Source organism: Canis lupus, chromosome 19, assembly GCF_048164855.1.
Source record: "Canis lupus baileyi chromosome 19, mCanLup2.hap1, whole genome shotgun sequence".
NCBI lineage: Eukaryota > Metazoa > Chordata > Mammalia > Carnivora > Canidae > Canis > Canis lupus.
Window position 1 is genome coordinate 20,007,501 of NC_132856.1, and position 19,170 is coordinate 20,026,670.

Sequence of the window (19,170 nt, forward strand, 5' to 3'; positions counted from 1 at the left end):
ACTCCTCTCCCTACCAACAACTCCAGATTCTATCCGCCTTAAATCACCATTCCAACAGGAGGAGAATAGACAAACGTTACTGAAAATCGCGAAGAACAATTTCTCACCAGGTTGAGTATATCACAGGAATGATCTTCACAAAGCCCAAAAGTCACCAGGGATCTGTTGGAAATACTTGCAAGAGTCAAGCCCTCACAATTACCCAAAATTCAAGCTGCCTTATGTATGTGTGGAAAAGATCTGTAACATACTTGCTCTCGGAAGCACCTTAAGGGTAATATCCTGTTCACTTTTCACCTAGATGATATCTGTATTTCAGCAAATGTCAGCAAGTCCACATACTTTGGCAGAACAAATGTTATTTTTCCCTTCATAACTGTCCTAAGAGGAATTGTGCAATCCTATAGATTATCGCATGGAGCTCTCGTTGGCACATGACCAAAGCAGAAAACTCTTCTCCGGAGGAGGCAAATTGTGAATTAGGTTCATTGCTGGCAAATTGCTTTTTGCGTTCAGTTTAATTTAGTTTTCATGATTTTTCCTGGGGGCTCATCCGGCCTTTGCTTAACTAACTGGTTTAACAGATCAGCTTAAGTTCAGAAACCCTCATTCTTTCCAAAATGTCAAAATGTCTTCTTATTCAGTTCCTGATTAGGACAAGTGAGAGTAACAAACATTTTACAGGTGTTAAATTCTCCAAGAGAGATATGGTTTAGAAAATGGGAAGAGGGGGTGGATTTCAATAAATTATACCAGGCATAATTGTGCTGGAACTCAGAAGGAGGAAGGGGGAAAGGGAGGAAACAGCTTTTCACTTAAAATGAAAGTTACATTCTCTGGAGGGTGACTTCTTTAAAAATAGGTTGGACAAGCCATGAATAGCAACGGTCATACAACAATGAAAATTGAGGATCTGTGTTCAAAACCAAAGAATAGGACCCAACACCCAAAAGTTCAGGAACCCAGTTTCTGTTCATACTAACGGACTAGAACAGTCAGTTGGTAATAAATTCAAGATCTCAGGCTATTTCCATTAATGAAATATTATTGGAATAATACCGTTAACAGATTCTAATAATAAACCTGAGGGATGTTTCAGTTACAATTATAGCTATATAGAAGACAAACACAGAGTAGTTGAAGTGAGGTGGAACTTTATATATTACATCAAAGAACTCTAGAAGTACACAGTCCAATATTGACAGGATAATTCCCTACTCACCAAGCTTGTTCTACCTTTGTGCTCTGAAATGCTATTACTTGGCTTCATTTTCCAGTGTTGCTCCATGTTCAGAAATGGCTGCTGGTGCCCCTGCCTTTATATTTGCTTCCCAGGCAGGAGGAAGAGGGGAAAGCAAAAGATGAACACCTCCTAGTTGAGCCCTCTGTCCTTAAAGAAACTTCCTAGGAGAAACATGTTACTGATTACTGATTAACTGTTTAAACACACTACTGACTAGATGCCTGGAAACTGAAAAGCAGGTCTTTTTGTCACCCTAATCAGAATGATGGTTCAGTCACTGAAAAATAAAAGGAGTAGATATAGCTTCAGTCTGTCAAGTGAAACTTTTATGAAACTGAAGAGGAGATCCTTTGAAGAAGCCTTTTGGCCTCTTTTAACCATTATCTTAGATCTTCTATAAATATTTAACAAATGATTTTCTTAATGCAAATACTTACTTGGTGCTTTTTTATTTTTGTGATAAAACCATCCCATTAACAAGTGGAATGATGTCATACAAGATGACATTTTGCCAGCTTCTTGTAAAGGGTTGCTTTTGTCTTCAACACAGGTCGTGAGATTTGACAGGACACTGATAAAATTCATCTGACCAAAACCACACATAAAAAGGATCTGTAATGTCTGCCATGAAAGCCACTCCTTCTGCATAGAGATAGTGTGCTTCCAAAAGATCTTACTTTTAAAATATATGTTACCCAGACTGAATAACTGATATGTCATTCAATATCCACTAATCTATTTCTCTGTATTAGTTTATCTAAGTATCACCGTGGAAAGTAGAGAGCAAGGCTCTGAGGGAGGAGAAATAAGTTAGATACATTTTCAAGAGGTGGATATGAAAAGTCTGAGTAGAGATGAAGTCCTTTATTGTCATTGTGGGCACGTTGTGATGACACTAGTTTGCGTAGAAAAAAAAGGGAGAGATTTGGGAGAGTGCCCCTTAAAAAAAGAGCATGTAGTAAGAATTCATAATTAACGTTGAATAAATGAATGAATGAAATAAAATACATGCACAGAACAAATTCTCAGTATTCTTTCCAGATGGCTATTATATAAATGCAAAAGTAGATGAACGTAGGAATACATCCTCAAAGGTGAATTTTATCTAGAAAGATACTTTTATTTCTTCATGCTGTTGTTATTGCTAATATTGGAAGTTTTTATAATAGTTTTAGATAGAACTAAAAAAAAAAAAGGGTATAGGTGGTCTATGTCGCCTGCCTTGAGAGTTGTTAATTATGGTGAATATCAGCAAAACAAACACAGCAGGAACACTCAGAACCACATATCACATGCTGAACCAGGCCCTGCAAGCACCAAGGAGGCTGGCCAGAGGATCAGCCGCTGAGCTGTTAGTATCACCTTTAACATGTGATTAGTTCACTGTTGTACTGAAGCAAAGAGTCTCAAAATAGCAGTGCTCATTACAAGATGATTAATGGATGGAGGTTTGCCTCACTTGGCCATGATCAAATGACTATACCAACGTAACCTTAATTCTGTACCACATCATAGCTTTGACTATGCCCTTCTTTCCTGGTGTGATACAGTGATTAAGAATACCTATTTCCTAGTGTTTCAGGAAAATTTGAATTCGAATGCTGCAACTCTTTCATTTCCTGGTGACTATGCCCTTCTTTCCTGGTGTGATACAGTGATTAAGAATACCTATTTCCTAGTGTTTCAGGAAAATTTGAATTCGAATGCTGCAACTCTTTCATTTTCTAGTTGCATGGGCTTAAGCAAATTACTTACCTGCTTTAAGCCTCAGTTTCCCTATTTTTTGAGATTGGAAAACTGCAGTTGCTTACCTTGTAAGTAACTGTGAGATTGAGGCTTAGTGATGTCAGCCACTGTAATTATTTGTTGGGGTTTTAGGGGGACTGTCCTAAAGTTCTCTAGAGAAACAATAATAGAGCATAATAAATGGGGAGAGACAGAGGCACAGATAAAGAACAGAGAGATAATTGTTTTAAGGAATTCACTCACACATTTGTGGGCTCTAACAAGCATTAAGTCCATAGGGCAAACTAGCAGGCAGGAGATTAAGATTTGACGTAGTCTTGAATCTAAAGACTGGAAACTTGGACAGGCTTCCATGTTGCAGTCTTGAGGCAAAATCACTACTTCTAGGAAATTTAGCTTTTGTTGTTATGGACTACAACTGATTAGATGAGACCCACCACATTATGGAAGCTTCTCTGCTTAAAGTCACCAGATTTAAATGTTAATCACATGTAAAAAATACTTTTACATCAACATCTACTGTTTGGAAACAAGCAAGCCTGAGGAACATAGCCAATTTGACACATTAAAATTAACCATTATAGGGACATAATAAATACGACCCCCTTCCCCACCTAGATTCTGAACAAATAAAGAAATAAGACAGAAGAGTTGTAGGTTGGAAAATCCAACTATAACTTCTGTGGCAGGCAAAGGATAGGATGGGAGATGCGGCTCATATTTTCAGGTAAGCCTGTGCAGTGGAATTAGGAACTCGAACCCTGACACCCTCTGCCAAGTAGATTAACACAAACAGCCCAAGCAGGGCTGCCAGTGTGGGGAGCTGGGAAGAACCCACATTTCTCCTGACTGGCACTTCTAAAAACACAAAAAGGAAGATCTAGTTTTTAATTCCCCAACTTTTCTTCCCCAACTCCTCCCTGGAGTAGAGGCCCTCAGGCAGCAGGAGGGCGAGAACCTTTTCTGCCAACTACCCACCCTGTACAGGAAGGATCTATCAGGAGTCAAGAAGAATTATTTCACCTCCTAGCACCCTCTTCTCCTCACCTCAGCCATCTCTTTTTTAAATAATGGAATTATGCTATCTATACTTGCTAACTTAGAAGTTCAGCCTGTGAAATTAAAGCTCTGGAGGACTTAATTTGGAGGGAACTTAAGAAAACTTTACGCAAGACATATACAGTGCCCTGTGGCGCTTGCATTCTATCAGCCGTGTATTTGCACCAAAACCATGGTTTGTGTCTCCACCCCTGCCCATCCACAAGAACTTTAGTTGAAAAACAGGTGGGGGTTTAAAATGCTAGGTGGGTCAGCTTTAGATCCCATGACACCTCCAAACCCAATTCCCTATCATGTAGGAAAATGTCTCTGTCCCTTCATAAAAGCCCCCAGAGCCTCAGCCAGCTGGATGCACAAGGATTCTAACCCGCTCAAGACAGAGGGGGAGAGCCAGGATCTTTGGGGTACCCTTGAGAATGTCCTTTTAAAAAGCTCACCCTTCCTTTCTCTGTAAAGAAATCTGGGTGCTGAAATCTGATGTGCTGACCTCATCTCTCTGCCCCTGGCCCAGAATCCAGGGTTGCTCACTTCCAGTTTGCTTGAAGCTGCTTGCCTGGGCAGGATTGGTGTCATACCTAGTTATCAGTCAGAGCCAGGGAATGGAATACTGCCTATAAAAGGCAGATGAAAAATTAAAGTAATTTTGGGCTGGCAGATGGGTTCAATATGTAGGTCCACTTGGCAGCTTAGAAACATTGTTACGTGGTCCCATGGAGAGGGGATAGTGTGGATCTCCAGCCGAGCTCCTTATTCTAAACCAGCAGAAACTGGCCAGGCTTGGTATTTATATGAAGTAAGTCTTTTAATGCCAAAACAAGTTGAAGAGATTCTTGAGTGAGTCCCTCAGATTCCTGGTGATTGGGGAAACTTGAAGGATCCCAGGGAGTCAACGTTAGAACCAAGCGTCAGCCTGGTTTGGGAGGCTGGATAGAAGCAGGGAAAGAACACAAGATTTGGAGCCCATTTCTCCATTAAGCAGCTGTATGTTCTTCAGCAAATTATTTCATCTCTTGGGAAACTTCTTAACCTCTCTAGAGCCACATTTTGACATTGACTCTAAAACTAACATTTTGCAGCTAACTTCCCTGGCAGGAGAAATTGCATGTGAAAGTAGAGCTAGCTTTGGGTGTGATTTAAATTCGAAGTCTACTGTCTGTCCTGTGTGACCTTGGATGGTTTAACTTCTCTAAGCCCCAGAGAAACAAGTAGAACCACCTCACAGTGTCTGGAGGATTAAATAAAATAATAAAGCACTTAATAGTCCCCCAAAAGACAGGCTTTCTCGTCCTTCAGTGTCTCTCCTAGAGACAGATATTTAGGGAACTGGATTTCAGATGTCGAGTACAGATAACCCTCTTTGGATTTCTTGATTTTTTTTTTTCCTTTGCCTTTGTCAAGTATCTTATATTCCCCCTTTGCTTGTCCAAGAGAGTCACAAGAAGATCTGTGGAGGGGGGGAGGGGGAGACAGGGAGAGAGAAAGAAAGAGAAAGAGAGAGGAAAAAGTAACCTGCTTGATTTCCTGGAGTCAGTTTGTCCCCTGGTTCTTAGGGGAGACTTTAGGTAAATAAGTCTAAGGGTTCCCATAACATTTCCTGAGCTGCTCAACAGCGTGGGGAACTGGCGGCAGCTCCTTGGCCTGTGCTCCGGGTTTCTGACTGCTACACGAATGTACTGTGTGGATCACAGATCAGATGTTGCCAAGTACTTAGAATGGAGTTCAACTTCATTAGGAAAAACCAAGGAGGCCTGGAGCCCCAGCCAGAGAATGGTTTATATCCAAGAAGAGGTCGTAACACAAGAACATTTTATGCCAAAAACAGGCTCAAATCAAGTGATAGGGATATTGGTCAGCAGGGCAAGAATTATCATTAGCATTTGGGTTTTTTTCTTTTAAAGAAATGAAAGAATTGGGGCATCTACATGTTAATCCACATAAGAATACTCTAAATACCGTATTTCCTGAGTGACTAATTTGCACAAGGGGCTTTTCATACATAGCACAGTGAGTTCCCATTTTTAAGGTGAGGATAGGGAGTCTCAGAGAGGTGACTTTAGCAAAGTTCCACAGCTATTTGTAAGCCCATTCTCATGTGACTACTCGGAGGTGCCGCCTCCAAAAATAGCAGTTACCATTGATGGGGTCATTGGACTAAGTTCATTTAATATAATCCTCTCCACAAACCTGTAGGATGCTAGTCATGCTGAGGAAACAGAGGCATAGATCTACAGCACACTCACCCGGTGGTGCACAGTGAAAAATCCCTGGAGCTGAATTCAAGACAGGCGTTTGACAACTCTCTGAATAAGACATCCTGAACCCTACATAGCACTTTCTGGTTCACATGTCCCTCATGCACAGAGTGCTTCACCACTCTAGAAAGGATGTCCACAGGAATCCCAAAGCAATCTAGCTCTTCCAGACTACACACCACTGCTCAATACCCAGGGTAGGTTTCCACAACTAAGCTAACTAAGCTAAGCTAATTGAAGAAGGCAAACCAGTGGCGCTCACTGAATAGTTCTCAGCCTCTGCTTTCTGCACACACTATAGGATTACACCTCCATGCCCCTTAAGGTCGGGTGGAGCCAAGTGACCAGTGCTGCCCAATGAGCTGTGAGCAGACTCAACTTGTGTCACTTTCAGGCCACAAGTTGAAAGCATTTGTCAGGGGCAGCCCCCATGGCTCAGCGGTTTAGCGCCGCCTAGAGCTCAGGGTGTGATCCTGGAGATCTAGGATCGAATCCCATGTCGGGCTCCCTGCATGGAGCCTGCTTCTCCCTCTGCCCGTGTCTCTGCCTCTCTCTTTCTCCTCTCTGTGTATTCTCATGAATAAATAAATAAAGTCTTTTTAAAAAAATGAAAGCATTTGTCAGTGTGAGAAGACCTAGAACTCTGTCTTGCTCGTAATATTTGGGGCAGTAGCTGTTTGTTGGTTTGTGACCCCTGAATGACTACAATAACAAAGCTCCTGTCCCAACACTGATGCTCATGCAGCATGAGCAAGCATTAAATATTTGTTTATTCTAAGCTGTTGTGATATGCGTATTAAAAAAAAGAAAGAAAGAAACCCACAACCATCCTGACTGACACAGAACAAGATCCAAAGGAGTTTTGTAAGCCTTCCAAGGGACTCAGCAGGTGCCAGGACTGTTGGCATCCAAAACCACAAACTCCAGTGTTAGAGCAACCAGGCAGGGCAGGGTAAATAAGTGAAGCAGCTGAGCATGTGATGGCAGAAAGCTGGAGGGACTGGATCAAGCTGGTGGGCACATGCCAATGAAGTGTAGGCTCCATCTTGCCATATCTTGCAGTTTTTGAGAAGCTAGAGGAATGTTTGTGATTTTTCACAAGGGGAAAACACTGTAGGTGAAAGAAGCAGGGCTATGGGCTAAGTTCACTGTAGGGTTTCCCATCCTGTCACCCTCACGTTCATAGATTCTCCTCTGTCACCCATAACTCCAAGACAGTTCTTCAAGTTACTTGCTGGGTGCTGTTAGGTATGACCATGTAGTCCTTAGGACTCCCATCCATAAAATGGGTTCAGTGAGAGAAAATTGATAACTCTTAATCTTTCTCAGTGCTTCTACCTCACAGGATCTCATATACACTCAGACGCAAAATGTAACTAACTTACATGTTCCAGTTTCCAGTAAGCTTTAACCACTGACCCCGTTCCCCACACAGCAGATCCATAGAATCAAGATGAAGGATCCCTGGGCTACATGATTCCAAGATTTTCTTCCATCTAAAAATATGTGTCACTCTAGCAGAAAGAATGGGGTATTTTCTCCCTCCTGGAGATCCTGGAATACTCTTCTTCCCCTAAGAGAAACCCTAGCTTTGATGTTGTAATTGATAATCACATAGAAGGATGTGGAGGGGGGGGGGGAGTGTAGATCTTGTTGTGATGTTAAAAATGGGATGAAGTTCCTCATTTTGATACATTATAATGTATCTGATTAGAGGAGCCCCTAATATGTGACTGCATGCATATATTTTCTGGCTTATGAATTTCCAGGTTCTAATTTAATTCCAGTGGTTTGAATTGAGTTATCTTTGGCCTATTTTAAGCTTTATAATCCAAACCATCAATGCAATGCCGCTTTTTAAAATGATCTTTCAAACTCCCTTCCATTGCCGATGATGGGTGGTTCCCACTGAAAGTCTTTGGAATAAATCTTTTCCTGTGGTCACGTTGTCAACTCGAGTCTATAACTCTTAAAAATCCATCCAGACAGGCCTTCAGATGCATTTTTTCCAAAAGAGCCAGTGTAATATTTGTGGGGCCAGGAGCAAGAAATTTCCAATGTGTGCATTAAATAAATGGACCAAAGTTTTGTTCCAGGTGGGCTCTGATGTCTCTCCCACTTTGATAGCGTGTGCGGGTAATGCTTCCATCAGTAACACCTTTTACTGTCTGTCTTTGGTAAAGAAGGATTCCCACCCCATTTATCAGGGTACTGAATGTATGAAACTATTTTTCTCTGGAAATCCCTTGATGTGGTTGGAATGGGACTGAAACTTCTATTAGACAATCATTCAGTTGAAGTAAAATTTATCATAAAGGGCAACCCTAACATGAAATCTTTATATGTAGCAAAGAGGTCTTAATTTGAAACAAATTAAAAAAAAACAAAATGCAATATTAAATTGTCAGGAAATAGGTCCAAGGCCATGTGATAAATTGGTAACAACCGAAACATTAAAGCTTGAAAGAGAAAAATGAATAGAATTTTTAATTTGTCTGAAATTAATTCAAGCGAGGTAGCTACCCTGAAATGCTAAAAATTTCTGGAAGTAATCTGTTTCTTTTTAACTATCCTCCCAACTTTATGTAATCAGCCTATCAAGAAAATCTGTCCTTTCTCCTTACTCATGTTCCTGGAATGTGTGTTCAATTCAACAAATATTTAAAGGACTAGTGGGTCTTCTATGTGCAAGATAGCCTACAAGGTCCTGTAGGGACTGCCAAATAAGGAACTCAAAATTGAAGAAGACAGTTTCCTAAAGGTGATGAATAGACTAGTGATGTCTGACTCATTTTAGGGTGCTCTAAAATACATGTCCCCCAGCCATATCCCAAGCCAACAAAATCAGAATCTCCAGGGACCAAAAAAAGAAACCATAACCATATTTTAACCACATTCATCAGATGAAACTGATACAGAGCAGGATTGGGCCCTACCTAAGTCAGGACCTTTCTGTTATAAGAGATGAACATCTAGTTCCAGCTGGCTTAAAGCAAAAAGGGAACCTGTCAACCCTAGTAAATAGAAAGTCCAACAAGAAGGATGGCTTCAGGCACAGCTGGATCCAAGTGCTCAAGCAAAGTCATCAGAGATTGACTGGTTCTCTCATCTGTTAACTCTGTTTTCTTGCATTGGCTGTATTCTTAAGCAGAACCTAAAACACCATAGGAAGTAGTAATAGTAGCAGCAGGAGTAGTAGTAGTAGTAGTGGTGGACTTCTTATTATGTTTCAGGCACTGTACTTTATCTATTTTGTGTCATTTAGTCTTCACAATGATAATAAGAGGTAGGAAACTATCTCCATTTAATCCATGAAGAAACAGAGGCTCAGACAGGTGTAGTGATTTATCCAAAATTGCCCAGTTACCAAAAAAGATGGAGAGAATTAAGCACAAGGCTGTCTGGTTATACTTGAAGGTAAAATAGGCCAATGATACGTAAAATACTGGAAGAAAAATAAGTGTCAGAAGAAAAAGGATGAGAAAGTATAATTCAGAGGGCAATATTTCTTTATGCTGATAAAATGCCTCATATGCTCTTAGCTCTCTGTAGATTAACTTTTGATAGGCCCAGGAGTCTGCGTTTTGGATGTTCCCCCCGTTTATTCTATTCACACCTTAAAGCTACAAAAATTTTGCCAGGAATTCATCACAGCTTACAGGAGATCTGCTGAAGCACTTGAATCTATGGACAACATGTGCAGAACTATTGTAAAACTTCTGCTTCAGCAAGCAAGGTCTGAAGGGACATCAACCAAAAGGGAGAAAAAACTATTCCGGGGCTCCCAGAGGCAGAAGGCTAACAAAATCTTTATAGTCCTAGCTGATAAGAGGTTATAAGGCTTCGACTGGTGGTTTCACTAGAGGGGGGAAAAAGATGTAACACATGGAAACAAGATTTAATAGCAAAAAGGATATGAAATATGAAGATAGCTGTATCAAAAAAAAAAAAAAAAAACAGAGGTACCAATGAGTCCCAGATTTCTAAGTTGGCCTGTCCTAAAACACTGGTAGATTATGGACTCAATGAACCATAGCCTCCTGGCGTTCCCACCTAATGTTACTCTGGGCTTGGTTTTATGACTTGATTTCATCAGTGGGATGTTAGCCAGCATAATTGAGCAGAGCCTTGAGTACTGCGGCTTGTCCTATAGGAATGCTACCTTGAGACTGCCATGCTGTGAGGAAGCACAGGTTGGCCATGTGGACTAAACCAAGATTCCCAATGAACAATCCCAGCCTCCAGTGTGTGACCCTTGCAAGATTAGCAGAAGAGTCACTCAACCAATGCACAGAAATCTGAAAACTGATGAGTCCTGATGATTTCAGTCACGAGTGTTAGGTCAGTTTGTTATTCAGCTATTGGTAATGGAAATGAACCAGAATGCATTCTTGTCTGCAGTACAATCCATGGTTCGGTGTATTGAGTATCCCTCTCTCCTCTGGCTGCCAGGGATCTCAGAGCTAAGTTTTATTTTGTTTTGTTTTCTTTGTTTTTTGTTTTTTGTTTTTTTATTGGAGTTCAATTTGCCAACATATAGCATAACACCCAGTGCTCATCCCATCAAGGGCCCCCCTCAGTGCCCATCACCCAGTCACCCCAACCCCCTGCCCACCTCCCTTTCCACCACCCCTTGTTTGTTTCCCAGAGTTAGGAGTCTTTCATGTTCTGTCTCCCTCTCAGAGCTGTTTTATGTGCATTGCCTTGTTTTCCTTAAACCAGGAATCCTCATTAGAATTTGTCCTTCTCTCCTTTGGTTTTGTCTTTTTTATTCATTGATTCCCCGTATCAGTTGTTCTATTTTAAACTGGCTGAAATTACTCTTAAAGTAGTCAAGGTATATCTAAAGTAAATAAAGACTTCTGGTGGGTAAGTGAAGAATGACTGTTGAAGGAGAAGTCACAGTGATTGACTACTATTATGTAGGAACTCAACAAAATATTAGCATATTTTCCAAGTTGGGCCCTGTTCGAGAAGGTTTACGTGCATCCTGTCATTTAATTCCCCAAACAACTGTGAGGAAGCCCTGCAATCACCCATTTTATGGATGAAGAAACTAGGCACAAAAGTTTTTTGTTTTTTCTCGTCCATTAGCACACAGACAGTGTCCAATCTAGGGTGCCAGCTCAGACCTCCCCAACCTCAGAGCCCCCACTCATAAGCATTGTGCAGCACATTCACCAGAGTCCAATGCTTTCTCTCTTGTGTTTAGCCTATTTGATTGTTGTATGTGAAATTTAATAAAGTACTTGTTAATGTAGGAGTCGTAAGTACTTCACAAGGGGGGTAAGTAGAAAGTTGGAGATTAAGATTCTGTTGCCTAATTTGGGCAAGCATTGTATTGAAAAGAAAATTAACATCCTCCACATTTAAAACAGAGACTCGAGCCCCAGCTTCTGATGCCGCATTGCAGTTATCAAAGTCAATTCACTCATCTCATTTTTGTCCTAAGCTAGATGTTCGTTCTTTCACGTGTGTATTGTCAGAGAAATATAGGACTTTTGTAAGATCTATCTGAAACATTTCAAAAAAGCAAAGCTGCTTTATAAATACAAAGTGTTAATGGCATGCAAGTGGTGCCCAAATATTGTACAACCTGTACATTCACACCTGATAACCTTAAAGAACTCAAGAGCCTTCAGAAATATACTTTGATGTGTTGACTGAACAAATGTTTCAGAATATTCTACTTTCTCTGCCTTTTGTCTCATTGACAAAACTAACTTTGCCTAAAAAGTGGAGCTTATTGCATCCTCTAAATGCATTATTGAACTTAGACATTAAGCTTTTATTTTTAAGTGGCTGCAAAATGGAAAGCAAGAGTATTGATTCTCATGATCAAGTATTTTAAAAATTAACTAAAACCACAAGGTTGAAAGAACTTACTATGCATGCCAAATGTGTACTGCATTTACTGTGCATGCCGAATGTGGACTACGTTTAGCTTCAGAAGGATAATTTTTGTTCTCAGATGGTCACTTGAGAAGGAAAGGAACACAGCTTTCAAGCGTGTGTTATGGAACTGTGTCACTGAACTTCACATCTGAAAGATAAAATATAATTCTGAGTTTTATAATTTTTAGTTTTTACTTTATAAACTGGAAGTTTGGAATTACAAGATACTTTTTGTTTAATTTTAACTCAAAAATTAGAAAACATCAATGAGAAATTAAAAATTACATTTTTCAATTTAAATGGAGGTTCAGCCCCTGACTATTATTTCATTAAGTTTACAGATTTCTAAATAAATAAATAAATAAATAAATAAATAAATAAATAAATAAATAAATAAAATAAAATAAAATAAAATAAAAAAAAAGTTTACAGATTTCCCTTTCAAGGGAGAAGTGTCATTTTCCTGCCCTTTATGTACATCCTTTCAAAAGGCAGGAGACTGACCAAATTAATCTTATGAGACCCATCTTGTCTGAATGATTCTAATCTTTGATTGGACAGACTGTCTTCGGATCCCTCAAAGGCAGTTTGAATTTAAACAGCTCAGAAAGGTGAGAAGCTGCTCTGTTCTATTCTGTCCCCAACAGATTCTTACAGGGCAGCCAGGCCTCCTAACCAGACACCCACCCGTCCTGGCCCATGTGAGTACTGATCCAGGTTAGCTCTGTAAGTGATGGTCATCACTCCATGAGGACAATGTTCTTCTCCAATTCTAAATGACAAACACATTGAAAAAAATACTTTAGTAGAGTTCTTTTTTTTTCTTTAGTAGAGTTCTATTAAATATTCACTCTTACTGTAGTGCAGGAAGCTAGTCTTTACTACCATAGCATGGCACTAATAAAACACTATCCGTAGCACAATCGCCATCTGATTAATACTTCACCACTTGGCCACCTCATAAAGAATTGTCAGTCTCCTAATCTGAGTGCTGATAGTGGGAAGTAGACTTTTCCCAATTTCCCTCTCTGTTGTTTGTCACCCTCCCTTCCCTGTGTTCTCTCTGGCATCAATGCTTTTCAATCACCAAGGATAGAGAGACAAAATTTTGTTAAGAAGCTCATTCCTGGGCAGCCCAGGTGGCTCAGTGGTTAGTGCCGCCTTCGGCCCAGGGCCTGATCCTGGAGACCCAGGACGGAGTCCCATGTCAGGCTCCCTGTATGGAGCCTGCTTCTCCCTCTGCCTATATCTCTGCCTCCGTGAGTGTGTGTGTGTGTGTGTGTGTGTGTGTGTGTGTGTCACGAATAAATAAGTAAAATCTTTAAAAAAAAAAAAAAGATCATTCCTTTTTACTAAGGATAAGAGAATTCAAAGGAAAAGAAAAACTATCCTGCCCCTATTTTTAAAGTATACTTCTCTTCTCCCTATGCTGAAAAGAGCCATTTCTTATACTGCTAAGGAACAAATACAGGAAAAGTTAAGTAATTCCCCAAGGTTGCCGACAGCTTTTTCTCCCATCCTAGAATTCCAACCACAACAAAGAGCCACTTCAAAGTGACCATGCTACAGAGTTCTCAAATTTTAGTTAATAATAAGGTTTCTGCCTACCCTGAGTCCAGTGGGTACCAGAAAACTTTTATGTAAATGGAATAAAGATCACATTTTAAATATGTGTTCTTCTCCATGCCCCCCAAAATATAATTTACTTTAAAATATCATATTTGAAGAGAAAACAAAGATAGCTCCTAGCCTAGACTTGATTGTTTTTCCTACATGGTTTTGGGAACTGGTGGCTTAATTCAAACTCAGAATTTGTCAAAACTTTGCAATATAAGTGAAGTCAGGGAGCATTTTCTTCTAAAATGATGGCTATTGTTTTCAGAGTAAAGTGTTTAGAACAGGGTGACAAGCTCCTAAAATTGCCATGTGGTATAATTTAGCTAAACTTTAAAGCTAAGCAAAAAATCTGAGCATCCAGGTGCTAGTGAAATTCTGGATGCTAAAACTGTGGTAGTTTTAAATCATAGTGGCAAAAGTAATTAAAGAAAAAGGTGACCAGCAAACTTAGGAAAGGGTCAGAGATAAGATAGAAATAATTTCCTCCAGCTGCTAACTGGCTCCCAGAAAAGCAGATGCTATTTTTATCTCCAAAGAGAGAACATTTTTTCTTCCTGTAAACTTTTTTTTTTGTAAATTGAGAATATGATAGCTTTCTCTGGGTTAAAGAGAAAGGAAAATAAAGTTTTACCAATTGATCTCACAACTCAATCTTCCTTCAAGGGTCACTTAAAATTGGAAGCATTTCAGCGGACCCATCAGAGAGTGTGGGCACGTTGAGAAGTCCAAAACCCAACCACTTCTCTGGAACTAAATGCAAAGATACTATTGTTGAGCCTCTCTGAGGGGAACAAATATTTTGAATTGTTTGAAATGATGTAGCCACATAAATGGTTTGTTTAATCCCCTTATTTTCTCCCTACCATTCTCAACCCCCATTTCCCAAAACCCATTCTCAACCTCCATTTCCACCCTGACCCCCATCATCCCTGCTGCAGACTCAGAGTAGGGGAGCTCCTACAGTGGGGACATAGTCACATAGAGAAAGCCATTGAGAAGAATGCAAAGATCTACATTGAAAGCCCTGTTCTGTCCCCTTCTGGTTCTGTAATATCAGTGAAGCCACTTTCTGAGCCTTTGTTAGAGGTACAAACCTGGTTTATAAATGGGGAGACAATCGCTGCTAACTTTGGGGTTGTTGAGAGGCTTCAATCACATAATCCATGTAAAGCTTCTGACACAGCCCTAGACAGTAAGAAGGATTTAAGGTTGGTTTCTGATCAGAGCCCCTTTCCCTAGCTAGTTCCTAACTCCACTTTTATCAATCCCAGCAACACCAAAGTACATTTAAAAATGAACATGGAAGAAAAGACTAGAGGAAAAAGAAGGATGAGAGCAAATCCATCCAGAAACCTCAAAGTATTCAACACTCTGCCCTGTTTTCACCCTCTTGTCAACAAGAGCAAACAGTGACCATAGCAGCAATAGCAATTAGCATTTATTAAGCACTTAGTATACTCCTGGCACTGCATGTAGTATCTTATTTTATATTCAATTCACAAAAGATACTATTGTCAATTCATTACATATAATATTAAGTTTTGGGCTGCCCCGTCCACTCTTCATTCAAATTCCATTTTCTATCTATTTAAATTCTGAGATCTCTTTGCTTCTTGCACTTGCACAGTTAGTGTTTGGACCCAAGGCCAGGACTTAATACACTTATTCATAAGAGGTTTGACATTGGTAGATTTCATTCACTGTTTCAGCCTATCAAATTCTATCTGCATTCTAGTTGTACAGCCACATATTCACTGTAACCCCTAGCCTCACACCACTCACAGATTCATTAAGTCTATATTCAGAACGGTCATCCAAGTCCATAATAAAACAGACCTCTTCCTAAGGGTTTATACAGCTGTTCTTTTTACCACCAGATGGGCCTTTTTCCTTCTCTCCACTGAATTTGAGGAGATAAATTCCTCAACATACTCTCACTATTTATAGCCTCTCCCCAAAAGAAGAGATCCACTCCCTCTGGAGAAATTATATGCAGGTGTACCCATTCCCAGTGGGTGATGGGAAACCATCAAATCCAGCTGATTCTTGTCTGGTCAACCCAAATGGAACTCCCAGATCTGCATTTAGATAATTCTCCAATCTAAAAAAGTGAAAGGAAGGAAGGAAGGAAGGAAGGAAGGAAGGAAGGAAGGAAGGAAGGAAGGAAGGAAGGAAGGAAGGAGGGAGGGAAGGATTAGTTGGAATTCTAGTGGATTTCAAGGAGCCAAAATTTCCACTCTCCTCCTTCCTCCTACCCTCTCCTGATTCACACATACACATTTAGATCCTGTTCTTCCCTTATTCCTCTCTAAAGGAGGAGACTGGTCTGCCTCTCCTTTGGTCTTCTCTCTTGGGAAGAGTTCTCTCTCTCTCTTTCTCAGGGCTGTGATAGTATAGACCAGCCTCAGCTCTCTCTCTTGGAAGCCTCAGCCAGCATTCCTTCTCTTTGCTTCTCTCCTTGGCTTTCTCTTTGGACAATCCCTCTTCCCTGTGGCAAGTGTAATTAGTTTCTGAACTCTAGCCTGATAATGTTAGAGAATAGGGGAAAAATTGAAATTATTTGGAATACCTCAAATCATAAATTGTTATCAAATACATCCAACTTTCTTCATATACTTAACTCATTATTAGGAATAGCAACAAAATTGTTTGATAACAAAGATACCTAAATTTAGAAGTACTAACAACAAACTGTAGTCTACATTGGATACTCAAATGCTGGAAAAAATCTGGGGACATTTTTGGGGAGTTTTATTTTTTCTATTTTTAATTTTTTTAAGATTTTTTAAATTCATGAGACGCAGAGACATAGGCAGAGGGAGCCTGAGGGCTCCTTGCAAGGAGCCTGATGCAGGACTCGATCCCAGTACCCTGGGATCACGGCCTGAGCTGAAGGCAGTTGCTCGACCTCTGAGCCACTCAGGCATCCCTTTGGGGAGTTTTAAATGTTAACCCTCTACTCATGTGGTAAGCTCTACATAGAATTGTGTGTAGAAACTGACAATTTAAAGACTTACTATTTTTCTTCCAAAACTTGTCATTTCTTTGAATACCACTCACAAGTTTACTACAGAGGATATCATGTGAATAACCTTAGCATTCACCTTATTTATCGAAATAATGCACCATAAGCAGCAACAGTGCCACTAACATGTAGTTATAACATGGCTCAGCTACAAGCAAAACCAATAAGATTGTGAATGCTTCTCTTTTTCTCATCCTATCCCAGTTACTAGTAAGAAACGTTGACTTTGACCTTCAACTCTGCATGAACTTTTCCTGTTCTTGCTTTCTTCTTCTTGACAGCATTGGATTCCTTTGAAGAGTAATGTCTCTAAGTGATGTCAATCTTTTATTCCCACAGAATTAAGATACTTTTTTCTATTTTCCTGACTTCTAAAATTCATTTAAAAAAATAAATAAAATAAAATTCATTTTTCTCAGGATGCAATATTCAGGAAAAAAAGTTTTTTTCAGGAAAGTCTGGGAAGCAATCTCTACATGGGAACTGTTATTATAGTGACTATCTATTGTTTTGGCATAACCAGGAATATTTTTCCCACTCTTATAGAAGTAGCACCCTTGTTTTCATTTGTAGATCTTCCTTGGCTCTACTCTGTGGCCATCAACATGGTGCCCCAACTGCCCTGATGGCAAGAGATCTACCACATTCTCTCTAATGGCTGCAAGTTGCTCATTGACTCTGTGTACCATGGTATAGTTAACTTGTCCCTTATATAGAACCATTTAGCAGCTGTTATTTGTGGACATGGAGCTCTGCTAAAATGTCACAGACAGAATCAAAAGATAGTTGATGTTGTGTCTACTCATTGGAAAAAAACAAGATTAAAGGAATTTCACTGGCTCCTATTCTTCCCAACCTCCCAACCATTTAATTGTGACATTCTAATAAATTATTAATTTTCCTTGGCACCAATAATTCCTTTACTCGGAACTGAGAACACTGATTGATTCTACTGGAAAAATAAAACAGACTCCAGAACTATTTGTTCAGGCCAAAAATGTTTGGTCAAATGACCCACACCATATCCACTCAAGACATGAGGCTACCTTTCTTACTTTGGGGCTAGCAACTTTTTGCTGCTTATATACATTTGGCCTGGAATAGGCTTATCTTACTGATACTTATCCGATTAGGTTTGTGGTGTTTTGGTGTAAGACTTAAGAGAATAAGTCAGAAAACATCCAACAAACCACATATCTTTGGTTCTAGATCAAAGACTAATTTTTAGTCCAGGCAACAGGAAATTTCTCCTAAGCCTTAGAGGCCTGTCCTAAAGAAATCTTTTCTTTGGTGCACATGGTATTTTCTCTTAAATTTCTTTAAATTAACCTATTAATTAAAATTTGTGGATTTCACTTTTTAAAAAAAATCTAGATTCCATTTTCTTTTAAATGATTAAAAATATCAAATACTCAGTCCGTTTTTCTGAATGACAGTTAAATGGGTCACACATTCTCACTGAGTGCAACACTACCCAGTAAGCTTTGCTTCTTTGCATTGATCTGCCCAACCCCTATTGGTGACTGAGTTTTTAATATCTTTCTGTATGATTCGGCCAACCTCAATAGAAGACTAAAGTTTGAGGTCCAATTCTTATCTACATATGTAATTCCCCTGTGGGCCTCAAAGGGTAGTAAGTGGTCAATTGAAGAGAGGATTCAAAAATATAGTAATCTAGAGCCAAATAAACTTTTAATCTTTTCTTATATCTAATTGGCAGTTATTGGTTGGGGTATAAGATAAATTGCTAAAACAGAGAAACAAAGCAAGGACAACCACAGAAACACAGTGGTGCAAACAAGAGAGTTTCTCTTTCCTGAAATATTACAGAGACAGTCACAGAATGTAGGTAGCTTCTCTCCAAGAAATCATCCAAGTATCTGTTTCCTTTTTCCTTTTCCTTTTTCCAGAAAGATGGCTCTGCTATCCTCTAGTGTGAATTCTTACCCACCTGATTAAAGGTGGCTCCCACTATACATCCAAGATCCAGCTCATAGAATGGGGAAAGAGAGAGTACAGAGGAAACGAATTCCATTTAAGGAAGTGTTTCAGAAGATACACCCACTACTGTTGCTTTCACTCTCTTGGTGAGAACCTACTCTCTGCTCTAAGAGGCCTTTTGGAAAAAATTGGGAGACAGAAAGATCTTTCTTCTCAGAGACTGCACTCATACGCATGCAAACATACACGCCATGACCACCACAGCCAGAGGCATCCATCTGTCAGCTCTGGATATTCCTTTTTTGATTGAAACAAACAGCAACAAACAACTAAATAATGAGGAAATGAACCTCTTATCAATTGTGAATGAGACACCATACTTCAGCTTTCAA

The 19,170-nt window shown here is 39.7% G+C and overlaps 1 long non-coding RNA gene across 5 annotated transcripts in view; it reads right to left on the bottom strand.

The window, feature by feature from the left end:
- Window positions 1–19,170, bottom strand: part of LOC140609961 (uncharacterized) — an 81,305-nt gene that overhangs the window by 53,230 nt on the left and 8,905 nt on the right. For 3 of the 5 annotated variants that reach the window (XR_012011736.1, XR_012011732.1, XR_012011733.1), the window contains exons 2-4: window positions 14,907–14,997; window positions 12,883–12,967; window positions 12,187–12,343 (exon numbers count right to left, since the gene is read on the bottom strand). This is a non-coding gene — a long non-coding RNA (uncharacterized lncRNA). The remainder of the gene's footprint in view (window positions 1–12,186; window positions 12,344–12,882; window positions 12,968–14,906; window positions 14,998–19,170) is intronic. The other 2 variants (XR_012011734.1, XR_012011735.1) reach the window with 1 other exon arrangement.